The sequence below is a fragment of the Lissotriton helveticus genome, chromosome 10 (genome assembly GCF_964261635.1).
Source record: "Lissotriton helveticus chromosome 10, aLisHel1.1, whole genome shotgun sequence".
NCBI lineage: Eukaryota > Metazoa > Chordata > Amphibia > Caudata > Salamandridae > Lissotriton > Lissotriton helveticus.
The window spans coordinates 168,857,867-168,870,736 of NC_136071.1; positions in this window are offsets into that span (position 1 = coordinate 168,857,867).

Sequence of the window (12,870 nt, forward strand, 5' to 3'; positions counted from 1 at the left end):
CCCTTGCCCTAGGTTAGCGCTGCTCGGGCTAGCTCACCCTGCTGTTAAGACGAACCGCAAATTTTTTGCACTGAGCCTCCTTCTGGCTAAACGTCAGGTGGCATGCAGATGGGGCAGAGGGCGGGCACCCAAATTTAAAGATTGGTTGAGTTGCATGGCTACCTGGCAAGAACAATTACATAACTATGCTGACCTCTTACCACCTAAATCACGACCCAAAGATCTATGGGGCCCTCTTACTTCGTACCTACTTCACTTACACAGTGATGAACGTTCTGTGGAAGAGAATGATTGAGGGGTAGACTGCAGGGATCACTGCTCCGATCCCACACGGGGATTATATTCATCCACACACTTTCGAAAGCATTGCCACGACACGCGCCTCTAACATATGCTACCCCCTGCTGGACATGGCTTACTTTGGAACCTGCATAAGCGAACACACGCAGCACATACTGTTACGCCCCCCCTGATCCGTAACGCACGGAACGAGGTGTGGCGGGATTGCGGGGTGACGGGCGTCCCCCCCTCCCCCCTCTCACCTCTTGTATTCTTCGGACTTGGTTCGGAACGGATATTCTCATTCAGTCAGTCATCCACTGCAACACATCCATGGCACGACACAATATCGCACTCTCTGCATGGCAAGCGAACACACTACCTTCCCCGTGGTTGAGTCAATACCACTGCAGCAGTAATGACTTGGCCAGCATTGCCTGGCATCCAAAGCAGGATAGTGACTTCGACCCTGCGCCCCCCCGCGCAATTGAGCTCCATCATTTCACTGCTCCGACGAGGAGGGGTCGCTGGGGGAAGGGAACGGGACTGTTATGTTGTTAAGCTGTTTGAAATGTAAAAAATAACCTCATTGCTCTGCTGCTCAGGGCCCACAATGTACACAAGTAGACCTCCTGCAATTTCCTATATGACCCATGTTTTATTCTAACGCGGCCGGCCCGGATGGGTTGTAGGCGACTTGCTGTGTCCACCCCATGACTTTATTCAGAATGCATGTTCATCCTCTTTTATGACACTGTGGAAGCCGGCCCAGGAATATGGGTTGTGGGCACTGAGCTGTATTACATGTGTTTATGACCAATAAAGGTTTTCAAAAAAAAAAAAAAAAAAAAAAAAAAAAAAAAAAAAAAAAAAAAAACTCTTGCGGAGTTCCTGAATCCAGTGGTGGGGAAAGGGTCCCGCAGGGTACAAAGGCAGTCATGGTATAATTCAGCTTGTAGGGAGGCAAAGGGCAAACTGATTGCGGTGCTGAAGCACTCCAGGGACCCTGGGGCAATTAGGTTAAGGAGGGCTGAGCTAAAGCAGGCCATTCACAAGGCGAAGGTGGCTTGGGACCACATAAACTGGGAAAACATGCTGATCACCCTCCAGACAAGAGATACCCGTAAGTTCTGGCAAATTGTGAAAACAGGCTCATCTGAGCCAACTCAAGCAGTTGAGGCCAATTTCGCGGCTGCGGCCTGGGAGGACCATTTTCGCTGCCTTTATGAAGAGGCCGCCCCGGGTCTGCCTACGCAGCATGTCTGCGCATCACTGGAACATCCCTCGTTGCCGGGTGTTCCAAATGCCTATTCCTCAAACGTGGAAGACCCTGACCCCTTGCAGTTCTCTTTAAGTGAGGTTATTGCTGCAATATCTAAACAACCGTCAGGGAAAGCCCCAGGATTAGACAAAATCCCGGGTGATTTATTCAAACATCAACCCATGATCTGGGCTCCATACCTGCTAATGGTCTTTAAAGCAATTCTTGCAGGAATGGCGGTCCCCAGTACTTGGCTGGGAGCAGAGATTGTGCCAATCTTTAAGAAGGGCTCTCCTCTGCTCCCAGCCAACTATAGGCCAATTAGCCTGATTGACGTTTCGCAAAAACTTTTTGCGAGGCTGATTCTTGACCGCCTTCAGGATTGGATGACAGATCACTCAGTCCTGAGTACATTCCAGGGGGGCTTTAGGAGCAAGGTCTCAACTACGGATCAACTTTTTCGGTTGGCCCTTATTTTCTGGAAGACTGTGAGGGTGGAGGGGGGCACCCTATACACCGTCTTTGTCGACCTCAGAGCGGCATTCGATCTCGTTCCGCGGAGCAAACTATGGACGGTATTGCTAAACTCGGGCTCCCCCACCCACTTTTAGATGTTATTATTCGTCTACACACCCAAAATTATGCACAGGTAAGGTGTGGGAGGTCGGGCTGTCTCTCCAATAGATTCCCCGTTGGCAGAGGGGTAAGGCAGGGTTGTGTCCTAGCGCCGACTCTGTTTTGCCTCTTTGTCAATGGGGTAATCGATTTTTTAAATAATGTCAACAACACAGATGCACCGCGGCTTGGTGGCACTAGGGTGCCCGCGATTATGTTCGCGGACGACACCTTACTGCTTTCCAAATCCCCTATGGGGATTCAACGTATTTTGGAAGGGTTTGAGGCATTTTGCCGAGAGCATGGGCTCGAAATAAATGCCACGAAAACTAAGTTTATGATTTTCAATTCCCCCAAAAAGACACGCCCCAATCCCTTTATAGGTGCCAACCAACTAGAAAGAGTTTACACTTTTGAGTATTTGGGCGTGACTATCAATGACAAATTGGAATGGGGCGATCATCAGGCCAAGTCACAGCTTAGATTGGCGCAATTAACAGGGGGTATTATTAGGCTAGAAAATTCCAACAGATCATCCATTAGGCCGCTAGCCCCTCCCGTGGAGATTTATAGACTCCAGGCAAGAGGAGCGATCCTCCACGGTAGTGAACTCTGGGGGTATGCTTGTAAAAAAGATCTGGTCACCTTAGAAAATAAATTTCTCAGGCAATTATTAAAGTTACCGACAAGCACTCCACTCCTGCCACTAAGGCTGGATCTGGGCCTAAAACCTTTGGACCAAGTGGTGGGCGTGAAACCTTTAACCTTCTGGAGAAGACTATGGACCACCCCTGAGTTAGCCAACTACAGGCAGGAATTTCAGGGAATTCTTGCTCTACCGGCTGTAGAGAATATCCCATGGTTCAAATATATTACATTTGAATTTGACCAGTTGGGCCTTTCGTCCCTGTGGAATGATCCTTTAGTCGCCTGCCAGGCTATGCCCCGTAAACATCTTGTGGCTACGTATTATGCATGTAATCTGGCATCGCATATCCAGGGTACACGCCCAGACTCATTGGTCAATACATTTCTTGTGGTAAAGGATTCTTATAAGTTCGAGCCAGTCTTGGATGATATTTTCCCAAATCTGGCCCGGAAGCTATTCCTCCAATGGCGTTATAGTACTCTTCCGCTAAGAGCATTTACGAGTAAATGGAAACAGTCCACCCCGGAGAATTGCCCGGGCTGCACTTGTAGGCAGGAAGACGAACTCCATCTAGTCGAGTTTATATGTCTTTATTTCGAATAAAAGCAATTCATAAAAGACAACATACAAACCATACACAATAAAAAGATTCCAATAGCGGATCCCCAATACAAATAAGATGATTACGACATACACATAAGTTAATACCGTTGGAATCCACAAAATACACAAGAGACAGGATACCAAAAAATGCATATGGTTAAAATAATCAATTTAAAAGCATATTCAATCTCTTAGCTCGAATCAACCAGGACCAGCCCAAAAATTTGGCAACACAAACCACAACCGTTTCTGATCTAATTTCTTGTAATTTGGTCAGTGCATCTCGATGGCTGCTACAGTTCAGGGTTACACATATGGGTTTTAGCCACTTGTTTCGAGGGGATCGATAGACAGGACAACCAAAGAATAGATGACCAACACTTTCTTCCTGGTCGGGACACCAGAAACACTTGCTTCCTGCTTTTGTTACCCACTTCGCTGTGAAGGAATTAACAGGCAAAGTACCTGTACGGAACTGATGGTACAGCTTACGGTCTAATACTTTGGAGATCAGATCTCAATACTGCTCTAGAAAGGGAATGGCTTTATGCATCAAAAATAAACCTGTTAAATTTGCATCCGAAGATTGGGCAACTAAAATAGATCTTTTCCAGGCCCAAAAAAGGGCCTTAAACTCAGGTTTAGATGGAAAGATGCACCCCCCTGGGTTAGACCATAGCTCTGGTAGGCCCATCATATGCAGAATGTTTTTAACTTCCCTGAGCCATGGTATCTTTAGCGCGCCCCACAATGATTTTACCTCATCAAGCTCACGGCAAAAAAGGCTAAGCTCAGGGGTTGTCCAGAGGCGGCGCCATAGTGCCACTAGGCGATACTGTGCCAGCTCAGTGATGGGTCTGCAACCAAGATCTAATAACAGGGGTTTTATGGGTGCAGACTGCGGGAGACCTACCAGGTTCCGCAGGAATCTATTCTGGGCAATGGCTAAACATGATAAGTCCTTGTAACCCCAAACATCGGCTCCATATAGTGTTGCAGCGATGATCTTGGCATCATAGATTTTTAGGGCGGGGGTGATTCGTTTTGTGAAAGATTTCTTTTGTTCTTGGACCAGACAACCGGCCAAGCGATTAAATTTAAGTTTGGTTGTCTCCAGTTGGGGATTCCAGTTGAGTTAATGGTCAAGTGTCACACCTAGATAAGTCATGACCTTTACCTGCTCAATTGATACGCCGTTTAGTGTAACAGAACAATTGGGGGGGGTTTTCTTGCAGAAGACCATAAATTTGGTTTTCTCAACGTTAACCTGCAAGTCGTTTTTTTTACAGAACTCTGAAAATCTGTTCAGGGCTACCTGTAACCCACCTCTAGTTTTCGAGAGGAGAAGGGTATCGTCCGCGAAAATTAACATGGGATATTTAAATCCGCCCAGAGTAGGTGCATCCGACTGTGTGTTGTTAAAGTATTGGACCACCTGGTTTATAAACAGAAGGAACAAGGTGGGGGCCAGGACACAGCCTTGGCGCACCCCTCGTTGAACAGGAAAGCTTTTGGTCACCTGTCCCTGACTCCCCCATCTTACCTGAGTGAAATTATCCTCATGTAAGCGCTGGACAAGACTCAACAACTCTGGAGGAAGGCCCATTTGTCTAAGAGCCTCCCATAATTTATTCCTTGGGACTAAGTCAAAAGCCGACTTAAGGTCGACAAATGCGGCGTATAAAACCCCTCCACCCAAAAGAACCACCTTCCAAAAAAGCAAAGAAAAACGGAACACCTGATCTATGGTACTGGTACCAAATCTAAACCCTGCCTGCATAGGGGAAAGTATGTTGTTCGAATCGATCCAGCCCTGAATTCTTAGTAAAACCATCCTTGATACTACTTTCTGGATCGAGTCGATCAAGCTAATAGGCCGATAATTATTTGGGATGGAGCGGTCTTCTTTTTTATAAACTGGCAGAATTTCCGCCCCTTTCCAGGATTTAGGAATCTCAGCCCCAGCGGCGATGGTATTAGCCAGTTGCGTAATATAGGGGACCCATAGGTCAAGGTTTAGTTTAAAAAGGTCAGCTGGTATGGCATCTAAACCTGGGGCTTTGCCAGACTTGACAGACTCGAGAGCATGACCGGTATCGGATTCTAAAAACACAAGTTCGGCCCCCAATTGTAGTTGGGAGGACTGTGGTGCCATTACAGTGGGTGGGTCCAGTGCTACACTTGAGTCTTTAAATTGGGCCGAGAAAAATTCCACCCATGACTGTGCTGAGACATGGTTCTCCGGAGCTTGGGGGGCTGAGTCCCTGCCCCGCCTAACAATCAACCAAAATTTGGTTTGGTTGGAAGATTCACATGCTCTAAGGAGGTCAAGCCAGTAAGAATCGTCCCAGTCCCGCTTGGCGGCCCAGAGATTATGCTTGTAGCGCTGCCTGGCTATCCTAATATCATCTGTATTCCGGCCTTTTACAGCGACTATTAAGTTGCTGTGAGCATCTCTACAACTTTTGTTATACCATTTTTTGTGCGCCTTTACAATACCAGACTTTAAGGGTTTGGTAAGAAGCTCTTTAAGGCCCAAAAAGCACTCCTCGTGAAGAGTAGTAATTGTAGAATCAATATTACCACAGGGGGGTATTGATGACATCCTACTCTGTACATTGAGAACCAACTCCTCAATCTTAGGAATAAGCACTGGGTCATCTAGAACTTTGGACCATTTAACTCGCCGCCTATTGTCACACAGAACTACATCAGACGTTAGGTAGTTGGTTCCCATAAGGGGGGCACCCATTCCGGAGACCAATATCTTCAGAGAAAGAGGATTATGGTCACTCTCTGGTCTGGGCTCCACCACCATATCTTTGACACATGACCATGATTCAATATCGATCAATATATAATCGATACGGCTGGAGCTCAGACCGTTATCAAAGGTTGCTGCCCCCGATTTATCAGAACGTGTACGCCCGTTTACTGCCCGAAGACCCCACTCCAGACAGAAACCCAACCAATGTAAGGCTGCCTCGGTGCCCCTGACTCCCTTGATAATAGATAGCGGGGGGATGTTCCAGGCAGTATCCTCTTCTAATCCCACATCCTCTGCCAAGGTAAGGATGGGCTCGAAAGATGTGTTCATGTCACCCGCTATTATAACTATCTGATCAGTTTTAGATTTCCTAAGAAAGGTCATTCAGGACAGTTTGTTTCCTCCCACCCGCACAGCCACGGGCATAAACATCAATTAGGAGAAAACCCTTTGTGTTGGCCTTACTAATGGTAATACCTAAGAGGTCTGCATTCTCATCCAAAATTTCCTTAGCGTGAAAACCCAAGTTGTTTTTGATCCAAATGGTTAGGCCACCAGAGGCCCTACCCTTGGGACCCTGAATAGCAGGTTTAGAAAAATTTAGAAAACCCAACCTAAAAAGGGGGACAGTTGACCATGTTTCCTGAAAGACAACGATATCATAGGAGTCAATAAAATTGACCCAATCATCGTTGTTCAAGCGTCCCCGTAACCCTGCAATATTCCAGGAGGCCACTCTTAAAGGGTTATCCGTGCCATTGGCAAAAGCAGAAAGTAACGGTTCCAAGCCCATTTCCCCTTTCCTGAACTTAACTGGGATATTATCTGAAACAGAAACTGAGCCTACGCTTTTAACAGAGGTAAAACCATTTGTGGATGTTGTCAATGAGGTAGATAGAGCAATCCCCCGTGGGTAAGGGGATTCCACAGTAGACATTGCAACAACAGACCCCCCAAGTCAATCAACCTCCTCCAAGCACCCATACATATTGGAGGTAGGTGCCCCTTGCCACCAATTGTGCTGGCTGTAACCATCAGCCCTACGGGTAGTCCATCTAGTATTCTGGACGGTTGACCATACACCCTCCTGCACTCGAGGCTGCCTTGGGGGATAAAAGAAAGTGAGGGGTCTCACTACTATTGTTCCATTAGCTTCATGAGAGGGCCGTGTACAAAGGTGCTGAGCTGTGTGGGGATCTGCAAAGGATACCACTATGCAGTCACCAATTATGGACTTTTGTGTTGGGCCTATCCAAGGCACTCTACGTACCATTAATACACTGCTTCTCTGATGGTCAAGGAGCTGTTTATTTAAATTAAGCCAATGGATGACTTTATTTTTCAGGGAGTGATGGTTCTCCTGGGAATGTAGACCTAGTTCAGGCACACCAGCTAATATGATAACATACAGGCCAGCTTCCGGTGGAAGGTCAATAAACCCACCACGAAAGTTGGAACGATTAGCTGGCCGATGAAGATTGTTTACAGAGTCTGTTTTTTTTTGCATAGTGTGATAAGGTTCGTGTGTTAGGTTTCTGTTTGGGGTTGGCTGAACTTTGCAAAGGAAAAAGGCTTTGTACAGCGGGACTAGGAGTAGATACAACATGATTTACAACAGTTGTTCGGGGCTTTGGTACGGGTTTAGTTATTGGCGGTACTACTGGGATATTTTGGGGTATTTGTGGGGATGGGCGCATAGGTTCTAATACCTGGGTCTGTGGGATTGGAACGGTTTCACGTGGGAGTTTTGCCTCCATTTCCTTTAGGCTGAGGCTAGCCAGGGTGACTATGGTTCTATCCATTTCTAGCAAGTTGTTCTCTATACGAGACAGCCTAAGTTCCAAGGGGGTAAGTAATTGTTTTAATGTGCCCCAGACTATTTTAAGGAATTCTTCGTCCCCCCCCCTGTCTTTCTCAGATCCACTCAACCGACCCTCAAATTTATTCACACTGTTCGGGGCGGAAAAGCCATTCAAAGAGTGGTCTTCCACTGAACTAGGTGAGCCAAGGACATCTTCCCCACCTAGGGGACAAGAATTGATTTTGGGACTTTCGTCCTTCGTCCCATTGGAAGACAATGCCCTTCGGCTGTTAAAAAACTTTGCTCTAGCCATTTTTGCTTTTTTTCCGTGCATAAATGGACCTAGCAAGGCATTTCTTTTTATAGATGGCAGCTTTCTTAACCCTGCTAGGTGTCGGGGGTAGATTACTTTTAGAAGGGAAACAAGTGCCCGTCACGCAGGTAGGTGGGGCAAGAATCTGATTAGGTTTCACAGGAGTAAGTGAAGAATTGGGGGGAGACTTTGGAGACATTAGGGAGGCAGTGGTAGGGGCAGGATGAATAGCTGCCGTTATAAACAGAGGACGGGGACCTGATGTTTGCTCAGGGGTACGGGCAGAAGCAATTTTCCCCAGGGATGATTTTTTGGTGCTGGCTAGGTGGGCAGATAGCCTTCGTGCCGCATCAAGATCCAGAGAGACCCTGTGCTGCATTTTACTAATTTCCTCATCAATAGCCAAATTAGTTTTGATGAGAAAGTCATCCAAGGTTCTGTTCGAATTGTTCGCAGCCATAAGGGTTTTGCTGCGGCTACCCCGTGAGCACATTATACAGGATATATAAATAACAGTGAATAAATACAAAGACAATAAAACTGTATAATGTACCGGCCAGAGGGGGTGGCCCAGCCCAGCCCTCTTAGTCCTCGAACGGCCTCAAACGGCCCAGTCTTTGCCCAGTCTTCGCCCCGGGCTGCGTCCCGCGCTGCGGGAGAACAATTGCTGTATATAGTGGTGGGAAAGGGCGGGGGGGTGGAGCTGCAGGGAGAGCGGACCGGAAGCTGGACGCGGTCTCGCAGGGACACCTGGGTCAGGTAGTCCCTGCACGCTCGCAGCCCTGCAGCAATCCCGACCCTGAAGTCCGCTCAGGGGTTCCCCCACAACAGGCAGGCAAAGATGCAGATGGTCCCACGTCGAAGCGGCACCCGCGGAGCGGGTGCGGCGAGGTTACAAAGTGCTGTCTCTCGAGCCAAGCGCAAAACCAGCGAAGCGCTTTTCAATAATAAAAGTGTCCCAGTGGCAAAGGCAGCCCAGGTGCTTAAAATGATCCTCAGATGGGCGGGGGGTGGAGCTGCAGGGAGAGCGGACCGGAAGCTGGACGCGGTCTCGCAGGGACACCTCGGTCAGGTAGTCCCTGCACGCTCGCAGCCCTGCAGCAATCCCGACCCTGAAGTCCGCTCAGGGGTTCCCCCACAACAGGCAGGCAAAGATGCAGATGGTCCCACGTCGAGCGGCACCCGCGGAGCGGGTGCGGCGAGGTTACAAAGTGCTGTCTCTCGAGCCAAGCGCAAAACCAGCGAAGCGCTTTTCAATAATAAAAGTGTCCCAGTGGCAAAGGCAGCCCAGGTGCTTAAAATGATCCTCAGATGGGCGGGGGGTGGAGCTGCAGGGAGAGCGGACCGGAAGCTGGACGCGGTCTCGCAGGGACACCTGGGTCAGGTAGTCCCTGCACGCTCGCAGCCCTGCAGCAATCCCGACCCTGAAGTCCGCTCAGGGGTTCCCCCACAACAGGCAGGCAAAGATGCAGATGGTCCCACGTCGAAGCGGCACCCGCGGAGCGGGTGCGGCGAGGTTACAAAGTGCTGTCTCTCGAGCCAAGCGCAAAACCAGCGAAGCGCTTTTCAATAATAAAAGTGTCCCAGTGGCAAAGGCAGCCCAGGTGCTTAAAATGATCCTCAGATGGGCGGGGGGTGGAGCTGCAGGGAGAGCGGACCGGAAGCTGGACGCGGTCTCGCAGGGACACCTGGGTCAGGTAGTCCCTGCACGCTCGCAGCCCTGCAGCAATCCCGACCCTGAAGTCCGCTCAGGGGTTCCCCCACAACAGGCAGGCAAAGATGCAGATGGTCCCACGTCGAAGCGGCACCCGCGGAGCGGGTGCGGCGAGGTTACAAAGTGCTGTCTCTCGAGCCAAGCGCAAAACCAGCGAAGCGCTTTTCAATAATAAAAGTGTCCCAGTGGCAAAGGCAGCCCAGGTGCTTAAAATGATCCTCAGATGGGCGGGGGGTGGAGCTGCAGGGAGAGCGGACCGGAAGCTGGACGCGGTCTCGCAGGGACACCTGGGTCAGGTAGTCCCTGCACGCTCGCAGCCCTGCAGCAATCCCGACCCTGAAGTCCGCTCAGGGGTTCCCCCACAACAGGCAGGCAAAGATGCAGATGGTCCCACGTCGAAGCGGCACCCGCGGAGCGGGTGCGGCGAGGTTACAAAGTGCTGTCTCTCGAGCCAAGCGCAAAACCAGCGAAGCGCTTTTCAATAATAAAAGTGTCCCCATCTAGTCTTTTTTTGTCCTGCCTACACTGCTGCCAGAAGATCTTGGGTAATTCCCTTATGTAAAAACCTAGGGTTTCGCAGATGCTCTGAGGCTTTTCGAATCCTCAAAACTGACTTGACTAAAGTAAATGTGTTTGTAATTGCCAAGTTTTTAGAAGCAGTTTGGCATAAGAGACTCCGTCTAATCTCCAGGACACCCTAATTTTTGCTCGTCCTTGTCTCATTCAACCTGATAATTATGACACCATATGTAATAGCCCAGTTTTATGTTATATTGCTTAATGTGTTTTAGCATTATTTTAATATTCATGATAGACTGTTTGTGTATTAATAACATTGTAGCATTAAGCACTGATCTTGTACTGCTTTCCCGACATGCAACGGATTTTTGTGTACTTCCCTGGTTTACTAATGGGCGGAAAGTATGTTGTTTTCTGTATCAATTTTATTGTATCTTTTATGGCAGACTGCCGAAATAAAGATTATTGAAATGAAATGATTGGGGCTCACCTGTCTGTTTGTCTTCAACAGATGTTACTAAGACACCAGGTGCCGAAGAGGAATTCAGACAGTTGAAGGAACATTATATCCTTTACTGTTGATGTTTCACTTGTGTGTTTTTTGTATTATTTTTTCACACATTTAGTCACTTGTAGGTAGTAGCATGAATTTAGAACAGAGGCCCTGAAGAAAGCCTATGGTCATTTTCCACTACAGGCTGAAACATGTTGGCCCTCTCGCAGCTATTTGTTTGAACTGCAATTATAGTTATGCACTGTTCTTGTTTTTAAACCAGAAGGGGCTTACGTCCAATAAATAATCTTTCGTTAAGCTCCCTATCCTTTTTTAATCACCACTTGTATAATTTTTTGCACTGCACCTTCCCATCATATCAACATCATGTGGTATAACTAAGTGATTGTGGGTCGTTACCCCAAGCCGACCATTGGGGTATGCTGGCTGTCTCAATGATCAAGAGACACAATACCCTGGTAGGATTACCAGATGAGAATATTGATCGATACAAGACATTGATGGGAATCCTCAATGAGGTTGACTGACAATCACAGGTGTCTCACATTTTGGTGATTTGGTCTGTTAGTTTAATCGTTTTTTTTCTTCCTGTGTACTCTATGAGGCATTAGGATAACCTGCAAGAAATCACTAAAGGATTTCTAGTTTAGACTTCTAAGTTTGTTTGTTGTATCTATTCGTCATGTTAGGTTTGCCTTTAATTTTCTCGACAATGTACCATTGCATTTCCTCTGGCGCATGGTTATGGTCAATGTAATATTCTACCATGGGTGATGTCAATTTCCGATTTCCAATGACGGATCTATGTTCCGTCAGTCGAACATTGACAGCTCTACTAGTTTCACCGTTATATCCTAATTTGCATTGGCAAATCAGCAGATAGACCACATCCTTTGTTTTACAGTTTGTTACAGTAGTTGGTATTATCTGATGGCCATTGACCAACATAACATAATCCACATGGACACTCCAATATATACACTGCAAATTCTGTCTTGCATGTGTATTTTTGTTTGATCATTTTTAAGGTAGGTGAAAGTCGTGTTTTGTATGCTGCAGTATTCCTGCCATGCTGGCATGTTTTACATTCAATGCATTTTTAGGAAACCTGGTTTCCTACTCAACCAAGTTGTGCCTTCCTCTTTACACTCTCCCAGGTTGCTGCTTACTAATACCTATTGAATTGTTGTCGCTTTTCTGAATGTAATCCCAGGTCTGCATGGTGTTACTTTTCATAACACTGGATCATTTCTGATGAGGTGACAAGTATTTACCCAGAATACCACATATATTTGCTTGTTGTCTGTTATACGTCGTTATTAATCTGAAATGTGAATCACCCGCAAGGTGTTTTTGTGACTTTCCCTTCTTGAATAAAATCTATTCTCTGGGCCTTTTTCTGGCCTTCTTTATCGCTTCTTCAATGCAACTCTCTGAATTACCCCTTGCTTTGAATCTAACTTTTAAGGCCTTAATTGCCCTGTTTTCCTCATCCACTTCACTACAATTATGCCATGTCCTCAAACTTGTAGGGGATACTTTTGATCAAATTTTTAGGATGAAAGCTAGTTGCAAGAAGCAACTTATTCCCAGCTGTTGATTTTCTAAACAGCTGTGTTTCCAATTTGTGGTTCATAATATATACTTTAAGGTCCAGAAAGTTTACACTTTCTGCACGAATAGTCCTTGTAAAGTGCAGATTCAGATAATTAAACTCTATTCGATTTAAAAATTCTTGAGCTTCACATTCTGAACTACTATATACTATGCAGAGGTCATCGATAAAATGACACAAATGTATTATGTGATTGTCCCAAATATCCTGGTATTCAGCT